Here is a 14,175-nt window from a genome sequence, read left to right on the forward strand (position 1 = left end):
TATTTACCGCAAATAGGCGTGTGAGCGGATGATCAGAAAAGTGACGCGGGGACGTACGGTGGCGAGGAGCTCGAGGACTTTTGCTGCTGATGCTAAACAAGAGGAAATTGGTATTTTATTTTGCCGCTCAGATTGTGGAGTTCGGGACAGTGGGGCGTGATTTTGATTAATGGCTCTATCGGATTTCGCCCACGTTAAGGACGGCATCTTACTTTCAAAAATATGGATGGGTTTAATATTTAACTTTTGGTACAGGAGTGTAGCCAAAGTAGTTGCAGAAAGTTCAGTCAGCACTGAAAATGCACTTCCAGCACAGCCCCCACCCCCCACCCCCACCCCCACCCCCCACCCGGTAGCATGTTCAATAATAGCCTGGTGATTATTGCTCTATTAATTATAATTCTAAATACATTCAGGGCAAATAGACATTGCGATGATTATCGGACGTGTATAATGCACTGCATAACAATGGTCAAACATGTCTGCTTGATGCATTTAATCTCACCCCATTGTTGTCCAAAGAAATGATCTGATTGGGCAACTTCTCCGGGGTATCACTTCACCCAGGGTTTGCTATTATCTTTGCATAAATGCGCACCTTGTCATTATTTATTGCTTAATTAGCACGCCGCTTAATTAAATCGGCATTAATCAAGGAGACAGAGGTGGCGCTTGGGGAACACTTTACACATGTTAGCGATACTGTACTTTATTATCCAAGGAAGCATAAATCAAGCATCCCTCGCTGGAATTAACTGATAACAGTTGGCTGTTTGTGAAATGGAGGGAAAAAAATGGTTCCCGAGTTCTCCCGCGCTCAGGTACCATCCCGGTGTAATAGAGGCTGGACGTGGACGGGTAAAAAGTGGACAACAAAGGTGATTTTATCACCTTCCTCTTGTACGATGTAGATTAAGAAGTCTTTTGCTTCTTCTTGGGGCCAAAGGACGGAGATAACATTGCAATCTTTACTTTCTAATCATCCCTGGGACGGCGAGAACCACAGTTGGTGCTACGTTTTTGACATCTGAGCTCCCGATTCAATCTGTCCAACTTTGTTGAAAGCACACCCACTTTCCCACATGCATTTCTTTTTCATACACTATCACACGCACCCCAAGTACGCTCAAACACATGAATCATTTTTAATTTGCTTCATAGATCAAAAAAAAAAATCTATGGAGAAAAATAATAAAATAAATGAATAAACCCAATCTGTGAAAAGACATTTGAAGCTGAAAATGGTATTTGCTCCCCGCTGAATGTGTGGAAGTGGTAGGCTCTGCGGGCTCCTCTCCCCTTCACTCTCTCAATCTTAATGGAGAGGAGACAAGGAGTGCTCCCCTGTGGAGAGGGAGAGATAGGCGTGGGGTGTGGTGGGGAGGGTGGAGGGGTGTTAGTTGGAGGAGCAGAGGAAGTGGAGGAATCATCTCTGTAATTAAAGCTGCTTTAATAGGAGGTACCAGGCAGTGGAAGGGAGGTCAATCCCGATGGAGATGAAGCCCCCAGAACGGCCAGCCTCGCGCTACACCCACCCCCACAAAAAAAAGCCATCCCAGGAGGCAAGGTGGGTGCAAACTCCTCTTTTAGCCTACTGCCACTAAGAGGATTTCACCGGCGGGCCCTCGTGGGGAAGGGTGCTTCGGTTAGAAGGGAAAGAGTGGTGGTGGTGGGTGATGGCAGCAGTGGTGGTGGGGGTAGAGAGCCCCTGCTATGGCACAGTGGAAAGCCCTGATTAACTCTCACCACCAGTCCAAAACCCCGTCATGCAAATGAAGGCAGCCCGGCTCTTTTATGGAGGGGGGGAAGCGCTTGTCAGTCAGGCTTGGCCGTCCCTTGATGTGCTTCCATTGTAATTCTAGGTGTGCTGGTTGTACCGTCTTAGATAGGAGCGCAAGGTTGATTCATCCCCATAGGATTGTTAAAAGGTGGATCTGCTAAGTTTTCAAAGTGACTCAGATGGAGGGGGTGGCGGGGAGGAGGGGGGCGGCTAGCGCTCTCTTGTCAGCTCTTTCTTAGCCCATCACAGACACTGGTTTTGAAGATTTTGCTGTCTGACTTTGTGATAATGCATAATGGGAATTCTTTGACAGTACAGTCGTCCCCCTGAGGACAGGCGGTACACTTGGGCCCCTGAAGGTATGGTGTTGCCAGGGCGTCATTCGCAGCTGTTTGAGCGCTTCATCGAGCGCTTTTTTCAGTACTTTTTTTTATTGTTTCCACTTCTATTCCTAGGCAGAGGTCACTTCAATCTGCACACCTCTTAGCAGTAAATGGAATTTAAATCAATTATACGAATGTTGCCGAAGAAATATTTGGGGTCACAGGCTCACATTTCAACTGTTTCTCGGTTCTGTGTTATCTTTGGTCCTACTGTAGCTCAGCTCCGATCCTCGTGAAACCTTTAGATGCTGCCTGAGAGCTAATTTGGAGTTAAATGTAACCTTCTGAGTAGCCTGAAAAACCAGTGTGGGAGAGAAAGGCCACGTACAGCTCTCCCTTTTTTTCTTTTTTAAAGACAGCTCACTGTAAATTAAGACCTGGAGGTAAAGTGTGTTGTAGTTTCTTGAGTCACACACACATTCAGGTTTCTCTGCCTGTCACAGATTGTAGCTTAGCAACCTTTATCACGAGCCCTCTTTGACCTTGACAGGGCTTTTCCTCCTGCTTCGGCCTCCTCTTAATCACTGCCAATTCCTCAGGAATTGGACCATCGTTAGGAATCTTGGAGCCAAATTTGAACTCTGTATTTACCCAATCATGCCATTAAACTCATGACCTCTCTGGCCTTGTTGAACTTAACATTTCTGACATCTTTTCTGCCTGAGCTACAAGAAAATGTGAACATTATCACACATTTAGACGAATAATCACCAGAAGTGTTTTATGTTTGCGTTTGGTGCTTGTTTTTCCATTCTGTGCATGAGCTAGCGGGGTCCAAAACGTCCTGTACTGTAACGTTGAACATATGCAAGTACAGCGACTGGGAAACCAGTGCACTGTATATCGCTTTTATACTGTAGGTATACCTGAGTGACAGTATAGGGCTCAGTCATGGAGGCCTACACAGCAAATTCAAAAGTGTTAAATGTTTTGGTGTTAATAGTCTTCTTGCAAAAGTAGAGTTAATTTTACTCTAAGCAGAGTCACATTCTTTTAATGTAACTCTGAGGTGTAAAATGATAGTAGTTAAAATCGAGTGTTAAAAATGAGTGTTTCTCTGTCAAATCTGGAGGTGTTACAATGGAAACATTAACTCTTGACCTCTTAACTCTGAACTCCTAGAGGGGCTATGACACCAACAGAGTAAATTCACAGACTCCGCCCCCAGCACGGCTCCAATCGAAGCTGAAGTGAAGCCGTTTCAGAACATTTTGCTCTACATATTTGAGTTGTTTGCCATGCTTGGTAAGTCATTTTTTCAAAGATTGTTTCAATTATTATTATGAGCTTTTACTTCTGTGGCTCTTTGGAGTTGAGACAAAGCTGTGTGAAAGGCATTAGCCATGTTGCTCGCTGATAGCATAATATTCTGTTTTAGCTAGCTGAAAGGTATTGTTTGCGGGCAAATACCACAGCACTGAAAAAAAGCTTGCATGTGAATTTTCAGTCAAACCTTTGGTCAAATACACCTAAAACAATGTCTAGAATGTGAAATGTTGGTATAATGGTGCTACTTGAAGCCTGAAAACGATCGCCCATAAAAAAAAAAAAACGAGCAAACAGCAGTAGCAGACGTCCTGACTGGATTCTACGTTAGCATAGATCCCTCCAGAGTTTTGTGCACACGGTTTAGGTAAAAATGAAAAAGGTTGAGGTTTTACATTTAGTTCAGTATTACCTGTTGCCTGTGTCCTTGTCTTTTGGGAAAATACTTTACACAAGTAATGGCTCAAAGAGGATTCCTTTTTTTTTTTTTTTACTGTGCTGTAATTGTTTACTGGATTATTTGTGCCGTTAATTAGTGTCAACTAATTTTTATTCAATCTCCGCACAGGATATGCTTGTGAAGATGGAATATGGGGGAGAGCAGAAGTCCGTTGAAGTTCCACAAAGTGATGAATGAAGGACATGCATATTGTATTGAAGAAATAAGTGATGAGAATGCTGTTATTTGCATTTACCATGTCAGACCTTTTGATAAACAAAACTCTAATGAAAGTGAGAACATGTATACTGTTACGTCTTTCAGAAAATGTTTTGAAATTGTGGTGCACAGTTCAGAATAAATGTTTTTCAAAAACCATTGCATCTTGTTAGTAAATGTTTATTTCCAAAAGAAATTTCTAGAAGTTCAGAACAGTAAAATTCCCGCTTTTTAGAATGAATTAGAAGATAACTCTTACGTAGTTAAACTAAAATACTCTTTGAGAGTTAATATATAAACTCTTAACACCAAGTGTTAAATTATCAACTCCAGACAGATTTGGTGTTTAACACTAAATCAGAGTTAACGTACCAACTCTCCAAAAAGAGTTAAATTAACACTCTCTGGTGTGGACCCATATAGACACTTTAATAGTGTTGAAATCAAATCCGACAGTGTTAATTTGGACATGCTGGATTTGCTGTGTAGAGACTGGGTGGTGACCCCCTGGAAACCTTCAGTTGCTTGGTTAAAGTGTGCATCCCCCAAACACCAGTTGGAGGTTGATGGATGTCATCAAAAATCTCCATGCAAAGAAAATAAAATATTGTTATTATTATAATAATATAATATAATAATATTATATTAGGGTCTTTACCTTACAATATAAAGGGGGAGACTGTTGTTGTGTAAAGTAAAATATGCTTGGATTAAATAACTTCATGCCAGATGCATTAATTTCATTTGATCAGTTAAGTTTTACATTATAATCAAAATAACAAAAGAATTTACATGTAAACGAATTAAAGTCAGAATTCTGAGGAAACATTTGTTTTTCAGTGCGACTAATTTGGTTAAATGTAGTGCGCACATACTCTCCTTTTACTCTTTAGCTGTAGTAAATGCTGAAAAAGTGAAATGTTTGCCTTCAAAGTAAACGCTGTGTCTTACCAATTTAACCAGTGTGTTTCAAAGGTGCAACTTTTACTCTGAAAGTGAACATTCTCTGTTTATCTGCACAGCATTAATTTTAAGCACATTGGAAAAATGCTCGACTTTAAAAGGACCATCGCTGTGAAATAATTAGTAAAAACTGCAGTAAAAGATTTCTGGAGGTTCTGTCCATGAACAGCATCAACATGCTGGTCCAGATGTTTCTGCTCCTGGTGGAAACACTCACTTTCCTTCCTGGATTAAAATACTTTAATGTCAGTTTTAATTCAAAATAAGATGGTAAAACAAGGATGACAGATCTGGACATCAGGAGATAGAGATGCGTGAATGACTCAGTTCAAAACACACCGACAGCATTCCAGTAAGGTTGAATAAAATTATTCAGTTTTGAAGCTTAACTTTAATCTCAGCCAAAACCGGTTAGCTATGGACCCAAATTTAACCAGTTCAAAGCAACGTAAGCAAATTGTGTTGAACTTCCATCACTGTGCGAAGGCCAGCGGGGGTTTTTAAAGAGCAACGGGCCGAGAAGCAGGACATCACGGGTTCAAACAGATGATAGCTGACGAGGCGTTCTGGCTGTTACACTAGCAGGAGTGGACACCTTGGAAAACAACCTGACAAATCGGCCACAGATTTGAAGTTTACGCCATTACATTCTCACCTAAAACATCTTAATGCATTAACACCTAAGATGCAAGCACACACACAAGCTAGTACTCGGTTGTAGTCGATCGATCTGAGTAGGTACTAATGAAAAAGGTGCTTTAGAGAAGTAGCCGAGGTTTGGATTTTTGTCCTAATGTGGAGTCGGTGTTGTGGTCCAGAATTTCAGGAGGAGGTCGTCTGTTGCGATCAGCGAGCTACATATCCAGGCTAAAGTTAGCTGTTGCTTGCTGTTAGCATTGTGCGAGAATGTAAGAAGGATACTGAGACTAGATCCTCTGGATCGCGGGGTTCTCATTTTTACAGTTAGGTTACGGTCTAACCAGGCGTTGGCAATAAAGCATCTTTTAAAACATGAAAAATGCTACATATGCTGCAGTTTAAAGAGTCAAACTGTTCAATATGCTTTATACCACAAAAACAACCCAAAGGCATCGACTATCAGGCTTTCTTGTTTCTTCTGCTACTGATTAGACTTTAGTTTCCACAGCTTGATATGTTAGAGTGAATTATTTCTGCAAAGAGAAACCTGCAATCTGCCTCACCCCTGGCAGAGCAGCAGTCTTAATTTTAGGAGAGGAAAAAGAAGTGACTCGAAGCGAACGGATGGCAACTCTCCCATCTCTCGCATTTGTCATTTGTTAACGCACTTGACCTCATAATCAGACTGCCAGCGCAACAAGGCAGCAAACAAGTTATGTCATGTTATCAATTTATCCAACATGACAAAGTAATAACAGCAATAAATGAACATGTACTTTGGAGAGGCGGCGTTGCAAATTGAAATGCTGGAGTGTGAGATGTGCTTCTCGGCAAAAGACGGAGCAATGAAGATGATGGAAAATCTAATATGAAGGAAGACAAGTGTTTACATTGCGGCTTTGTGCGTTTTACATCCTAAGTACTCTCCGTCTCTTTGTTAGCATCCCCAGGGCTGCTCTCACTGGTGGCAGAGCAGCAGAGTGGAGGCACAGTCGCAGTTCCAGCATGGCAAATAAAACAGCCTGATCTGATGGAGAAAAAACTGCAACTTTATAAGCCTCACTGTTCTCGTTTTGACTGTGTCTGGTTGATTTTGCACAGGGATGGCCTGCTGGGTGTGGCTTTCCTCCCGGGGCAGTACAGTTGGTTCCAGTTTGAGAGTCTAAATCAATCCATCAATCACCCGAGGAAAGGAAGACATTCTCGCTGAAGCTGGAATACACCTCGATACATATTTCATGCACCTGACCAACCTCTCAAGTCACTCTCATTTGACATCAATTCTCCAGGCAGCCCTCAAAGGCCCTGGGCAGTTCACCTGCACACAGGACAGGCTGGCTGGTTCATATACTGCCAGGTCCTTCTTTATTCTCAACGCCCCCGGCACTTCACAGTTCAGCAGCTCTGCACACCAAACAGCACATCAGCCTGACAAATACAGAAGAGTGATAAAACAGCATGTTCTCCTCTGTGTCTCCTAGCACGCTGCAAGTGAGCAACAGAGCTGCAAGACCGCATGGAGGAGTTACCTGGAATCATGAAAGGAGGCGTCTGGGGAGCTCGGAGGTAGCTGAAATCCCCTGCAGGTCTGGGATCAGCTCAGGCCAGAGATCTCTCTGCGTTTCTTTGTTGAAGAAAAGAGAAGTGGAGCAGACTGATGGAAGAAATCAAAGGAGAATGTGTTATAGTCATTTTCTTATAACTGTATACATGTGGCTGTGGACATGTTCAGTGAAGCCATGAACGCTTATCTATGGCTTTTTTGTGGCAGCTGCTGCCACAGACATTTGTGTTAATGGAGCTGATTCACAAAATGACAAAAGCTACTTGACAGCGAAAAAAAGTGATTAATATGGATTGATGCAACGCCTTTAATCGTGAAGACTATCAGCACTGAAAGAAACAAAATGGATTCTTTGTCAAAGCATGAAAATAGTCTTTTAAAACACCCAGCATTTTTACAATGAACTAACTTTTCCAGTTATGAAAATACACATTGTCTCATTTTAATTCCCTCTAATAGTTTTCCTACACTTTAACCAAACAGATGAACAGCTAACCCTTTACCCACAAACACTCACATCCAAGGTCTAGCTCGATGGCTGTGTAAGCAAACAGTTAAAGGAAGTAGGGGATCGACGGTCCTTTGCATGGACACAGATACCAGCTAATATTTGCTATCATACGAATAAAATACTAGAAATACTAACCCTAACCCTTTCCAAACAACTGCATTCAAAATGCTCCAAAAACACCACAAACATAAAGGGGCGATCAGTCCAGCAATTGGATGTGGTGACCAGTGGCATTCAGGTTAATATGATTTTTAACACCCAGAGAGTTCTATTGACCAAACCAGGCTTGGTATCAGGTGGTAAACACATTTATTTGTGCTATTAAATCAGGCATTAACATGGGTGCCTATGGGGGTTAACTCACTTTTGAAGCCCTTTTTTCATTTTTAACCTGGTTTATAAGTTTCTGCTTGGTCTAAACTTATTTGAACCTTAATCAAAGATGTGTAAAATCCTGTGTATTTCTATATCTAAATGAATAAAAAGAATAAAAGTCATGACTGGAGGGTATGTCTATCCTTTTCACTTGTAAAAGTCATTTAAGGTCATTTATAGATTTTTAGAAATGCACTGGCAAGCAGTGACTTCCTGAATCTCCTGAAAAGGATCATTCTGGTTACACAGGCTTACATACAGACTTTTATGAAGGCAAACATAAATACACAATTAAAACAAGTGTAAGAGTCTCACTATCCATTTGTAATAAATACATATTACTGGTTATGAAGATGCCGGTGCTGCTAATGTAAAGAAATATTGTATTTGTGGATGTGTATGATGAGCTATGTGGGTTTTTTGCAATCTCTGTCTCTCTCTCTGTGTAATTAGATTTTTAAACGTGTAAAGGATTCTCTAAATATGCTCTGAGATTTGTGGATGTGTACAAAAAGTGCGTAAATATGTATTCAGAATGTGCGCGATTACAACCCAGACCGCCAAAAAGTTGGGACACTGTGTAAAATGTAAATAAAAAAAGAAAACAATTTGCTAATCTCATAAAACCAGATTTTATTCAGAGTAGAAAAAAACATATCAAACATGTAAACTGAGAAAGTTTTAAAGAAAGGTCTTCTAGAGCATCCGCTCTACTTTTAACAACAGTCTGTTGTCTATCTTTCTTTCTTTCTACATAGCACTTTAATTCTTATTGTTTGCACTGAAGCACCGCAGCAAATTCCTAATGTTGTAAACCTCAACATCTGGCAATAAACCCATTCTGATTCTGATTCTGATTCTGAACATCTGGGAACTGAGGCGAGCAGCTGATGGACTTTTGGGAGAGGAATTTTGTCCCATTCTTTTCTGGTAGAGGATCCTAGCTCGACATTCCTGGATCTTCTAGGTCGTATTTTTGGTTTCATGATGCTCCAAATGTCCTCAACTGGTGAAAGGTCTGGACACCAGGCAAGCCAGTTCACCAACTAGAGTTTCCTACTATGAAGCCACGCTATTGTAAACAACTTAGTATTCAGTTTAACATCATCTTCCTCAGGGCTGTACAGTGCAATATATACATTGCATATGTGATGAAAAAAACTGTCTGTGCCATAAATGGTCTTGCATACGCTCGCGCAACAGCTTTGCTACCCACTTAGTTTTATTGTGAAGCCATGGTACGTCACAATGCTACAGAGTAGTAGCAATGTAGTGTGTTGTGGTAGTAAATTGTTATCATGTCAGTGTTATTAGCCTTGACTTCTAAAAAAATTCCCACAATTCCTTTTATGTTTATCTCCAATCCACTGGTAGATAGGTTAGGGTAGGGTAGCCGCTCAGAGAATCTAATGGAATTTAAAAGCTGTACTTTGACTGTTTCAAGTGATGTTTTAAACCTTTAAAGGAAAACAGGCTCATCAGGATGAAACTAAAACACGACCTTCCAGTTGAGGGTATGTGTGACAAGAAAGTAAAAGTTGGCTGATTAAGAAGCAACTTTAATTTTTTTCAATACTGCTCAGAAGCAGCAAAAAAGAGTAAATTAGACGATCCTTACGTTGTGGGAAGCAAGATATTTAAAAGAGAGAATATTATGCTTGTGTTACGTTTTGGTAGCACAAGCATAAAGCATAAGACTTTTTGGTCTGTGCTACAAAGCTAGCAACTTTTGTACCATTAGTGGTACAAGCTAACAAAGTTATTTTACAGCCCTGGTCTTCCCTAAAAAAAGACAGCATCTGCATGGGAGCCCTAAAACCTGTAAATACCTTTCCATATTGCTGGTGTCTTTCCACATGTGCAAGGTGCCAGTTCCATAGGTTGTCATACCATTAGAAAGGCAGGCTTTTGACCTCAGAGATAATAAGAAGCTGGATGGTCCCTCTCCACTTGAGACCTGAGGACACGGTAGCCATGTTTTCCAAAAACAATTTCATATTTTATTTGTCTAACCACAGAAGAGTTTTCCACTTTGAAGCATTCCCAAAAGATCGGAGGCATCAGGTGTAGATTTTTGGCATTGTCTCTTGCACACAGAGATTTCTCCAGATATTCAGACTCTTTTGATGCTATTTTGTACTGTAGATGATGAGAATGTCTCCACAACTTACTAGACAAAGTTTCTGCAGTGATTTGGAAATCACTGCAGAAACTTTGTTAGTTACTTTTCATACTGGTTCCCATTTTTTTTTTTGAATTGGGATCGTAAATCTATAAAAGAAGATGTTCAAATTTGGGTGTGCTGTGATTCATAAATGTGTGGAGAAAAATGTAAACTGTGTAAAATTTCTGACACTAATTAATACCTGTATGCACATTTATATTTTTTTTACATATGCACAATTATATTTTGTAAGTGTGTACGCATGGATTCTAAATATACGTTAGCACATTCCTATAGACAGGTTTACAAACATGACTGCACACACACAGTGAGATCCAGGAACACACCTCTCCATGTAGATTTGCTGGTAATTCTGCCACAACAATACCAGCAAAAAGCTGCTTACCTGGGAACAAATTCCTGAAAATAAATACTCATCATCTGATGGGTTGTCAGTAAAAAGTAAAACCAAAAACATTAATTAGCCAGCAGATTTTAGGAAAAGAGGTGTTTTTTTTCTCCTTCTGTTAAACACAACTAAAAGTACCCAGCAATCACAATAACCATGACAACAGTGATGACCAGCTACGTTGACCAGCACGTATTTGCATTTCATTTGTTAAACACCTGCTCTCTCCCACTCGTGCCACCTAACAGACCTTTCTGACGCCATCTCCTCCCAACTTTCACTCCCAGTTTCAAATGGGATCTGAAGCTAAAAGTATACCCTGTCATCTTTAGCTTGTAATTGCTCGACTTGCCGTTGGCCCTTCGTTCTCCCGGGCTCCAGCAATTACAGAAATACAATGAGGCTTGGCTTTTCTCGCGGGGTGTAGAATGTATATACTAATTCGCAATAAAGTGCTACAGCTGTCAGTGCATTTTCTGCTCGGTTACTTCAATAAATTGGAACTCCGAGTAGGGAAAAAAAACGGGAATATCGTATTATGTGCTCCCCATTCCCCGCTACACGTGCGCAGCCCTCTCTTGCAAACACAATTTGAACAATTCCATTTTCCTCCGATGAGGAAATGTGACTTTTTCATTTCAGAGGCAGACAAACGCTGATGCCCCAGCACCCTAATAATGGATTTCACTTCTCAAGAAACAATTATGAGGGGTCTAGAAGTAAAACAGCACAGTGGTGATATGTTTTATTTTCAAATTATGTAAATTGACAGGAACAAAAGGGTTTGATTACAGTTGGTGACCTTTTTCTTTGTCTTGTAGAAGGGCCCATACTGAACACGTTGTGCTCCTGCTCATGGTGCTTTGAACAACTATTGTTAAGTATCAGTGATGGCCAAGGCCAGCTGGAGGGTCAGAGTCATTTGCAGATGATTAGTTTCCCCCCAAATCCTGCCTGATTTGCTGCAATCTCTTCACCCTTTCTCCGCATTTCCAATTTCTATCACTCACATCCGTTCCCAACAGCTCGTCTTGGAATCCGAGCCGACCAGAACCCATGAAGAAGAAGAAGAAGAAGAAGAAGAAGAAGGAGCCAGGTCACAATCCAGCAATGGTGCCGGAAGCGTCTGAAATCGAGGCTCTAATGATGGCACTGCATAATGCAGGATCTGCAGGGGTGATGGTGACGATGATGATGATGATAATACAGGATGGGGGAGCGAGGGTACCCAGCAGCCAAATGAAAGCAGACGGCCTGAGAAGGAAGTGGAGCCAGAGTCGGTGTTAGCAGTGTTGTTCTGTAACTGCATGGCGTTAACAGCTGCCCCTGCCATTAACACAATGGGAGAGAGAAAGAGAGCGCTCCTTGTTAGGGATCATTTATTAACTGAGATCATCTTTTCGTTAGCCTTGGGGTAATGACTAATGTCAATGGCAAATTTCACAGTTGTCTAGAGAAATGAATTAGATTTGCAATAAAAGGCCCCTTGGCTTGTTGTACACACTCATTTGCTGGAGTTGGTGAACTTGGAGAACTGTAAAGAAACCAAGGATCCTGTCTTAATACCCTCCCCCTCCTCCCTCTCACCAGACACTGACCTTTTTCTCTCATTATGAGGTGAAAAAAAAAGCAAGAAGGGATCTATAAAAAGAAGCCTTACAGTATGAGCCGTGGCGTGGGTAACATCATTACGGTGTATTCGGCGATGCAAATGAGACCTATGGATTGTGGCGTAACCATCGATGTGGACGTTTAGAGAAACCGCACACACACACATGCACACACACGCTGCGTGGGATCCAACCTTCGCGGACTCGGTTCAGCTGCGTGTGTGAGTGTTTGTGCATCTGTGTCTGCGCAGTTCAAAGATTAAGACTCAGGCGTATTATTTAATCCGCCCATTGAGCAGTGGCAGAGTGTGGAGACAGAATGGAGTGGGTACAATGACCCCCCGTCGGTGGCGACTCACGCCATCTCCAACGCTCCTGACGGCACCACAAAACATGCCCTCACCTACGCACCCCCTCGCCCTCCTTCCTCCCTCTCTTTTCTGACCCAAAGACCCCCCCCCTCCCCCCCCCCCCCCCCCCCCCACACACACACACACCATCCCCAACCCCTTACAAAAGAACCTGTCAGGATGGGACCCTCCCTCCCTCACTGCACGCACACACAGACGCAGAAACAAACCCTCCACCCTCCACTGCTGTCATCGCCCCCGGGGGTATCCTTCCAAGAATAGCGGACCCCCAAAAAACAGCACTCTTTCTCCCTCTCTGTGTCTCATTCTCCTTTCTCCCCAGTCCTTTCTTTTGCAGGACAGATGACACAATGCAGTGATTCACACCGGGCTGGGCACTCACATACTGTAGGTTAGCCTCTATTGGCCCATGTGTGGCTGGCTCGCAGCGTGGGGTTAATTGCGAGCGAGGTTAACAAAATAGGAGACAAAAATCAGTTTCAGAAGAGGCCGGGGACCCAGGAGGCTGAACTGACATGAAGTGGGACCTGGAACACAATGCGTGTGTGTGTGTGTGTGTGTGTGTGTGTGTGTGTGTGTGTGTGTGTGTGTGTGTGTGTGTACATGTGTATATGTCTGCATGGGTGCACGGAGCTGGGTCAGATGTTGTTTCCCCTTAATGAGTGGTGCTAACAGAAAGGGCAGGGTTTACAGGATGGCCAAAGTTCTAAACAACTGACACAAAATCAGCTTTGAGCCACGTCAACTGTGATCGACAGTCACACCATCTACTTACTACCAAATCAGTCAGTTAGTTGGAAAATAAAATGTTGAGAAACTCAAGTTGTTACTGCTTTTTCAGCAATGTTAAGCTGCTTGATTCTCCACTAGGCACCAACCACAATAACTGTATTCATAGTTTAGTGTGAGTACATTTTCACTGAAAACAGATATTAGCTGGATCTAGAAATGTAGCTGATATATGATATATGGGTGATAAAGGGTTACATTATCACCCATATACAGCCTGCCTGCTTTCTTGGTGCTAAATAACATGCAAATAAAACCCTAAAATGTCCCTCACCAAAGTTGGAGTGTAGACTTCTTGGATGGTGTCTCAGTATAAATAACCATATACATAGATAATAACAAAGGAGCAGTTTTTAGCACATGTAGTTGACCTTTTTTTTTTTTACCCCCTGGAGATCGCCATGTGAAAATGAGTTTATAGATGCTGAAATGCTAAAAATGCAAAGACCTCAGGCTCTTGGTGATTCTTCTTTGTGGGTTTGAGCCGTTAAAGTCATGTAACTCATGTGAGAAGTTGATCAATTGTAATGTAGAACTATCGTTTACAGGAGCCCTTAGAGATGGAGAGAAACGTTCAGTCATTTATCTCATCCTAATCTTCCACATCAAGAAGCCAGAGTGGTTCGGGCATCTGACTATGATGCTTGTGATTAGGTGTCCTGGGCATATGTCCTGAGAGGAGGTCCTGGGGTA

At 42.0% G+C, this 14,175-nt stretch overlaps 1 long non-coding RNA gene across 1 annotated transcript; it reads left to right on the plus strand.

The window, feature by feature from the left end:
* Positions 1-3,113: 3,113 nt before the first annotated feature.
* Positions 3,114-4,246, plus strand: LOC143415167 (uncharacterized). Its single transcript, XR_013095798.1, has 2 exons — positions 3,114-3,408; positions 3,998-4,246. It is a non-coding gene; the product is annotated as an uncharacterized LOC143415167 (long non-coding RNA).
* The last annotated feature ends 9,929 nt before the right edge of the window (positions 4,247-14,175 follow it).

The sequence above is a fragment of the Maylandia zebra genome, linkage group LG23, assembly GCF_041146795.1.
Source record: "Maylandia zebra isolate NMK-2024a linkage group LG23, Mzebra_GT3a, whole genome shotgun sequence".
Taxonomy (NCBI): domain Eukaryota; kingdom Metazoa; phylum Chordata; class Actinopteri; order Cichliformes; family Cichlidae; genus Maylandia; species Maylandia zebra.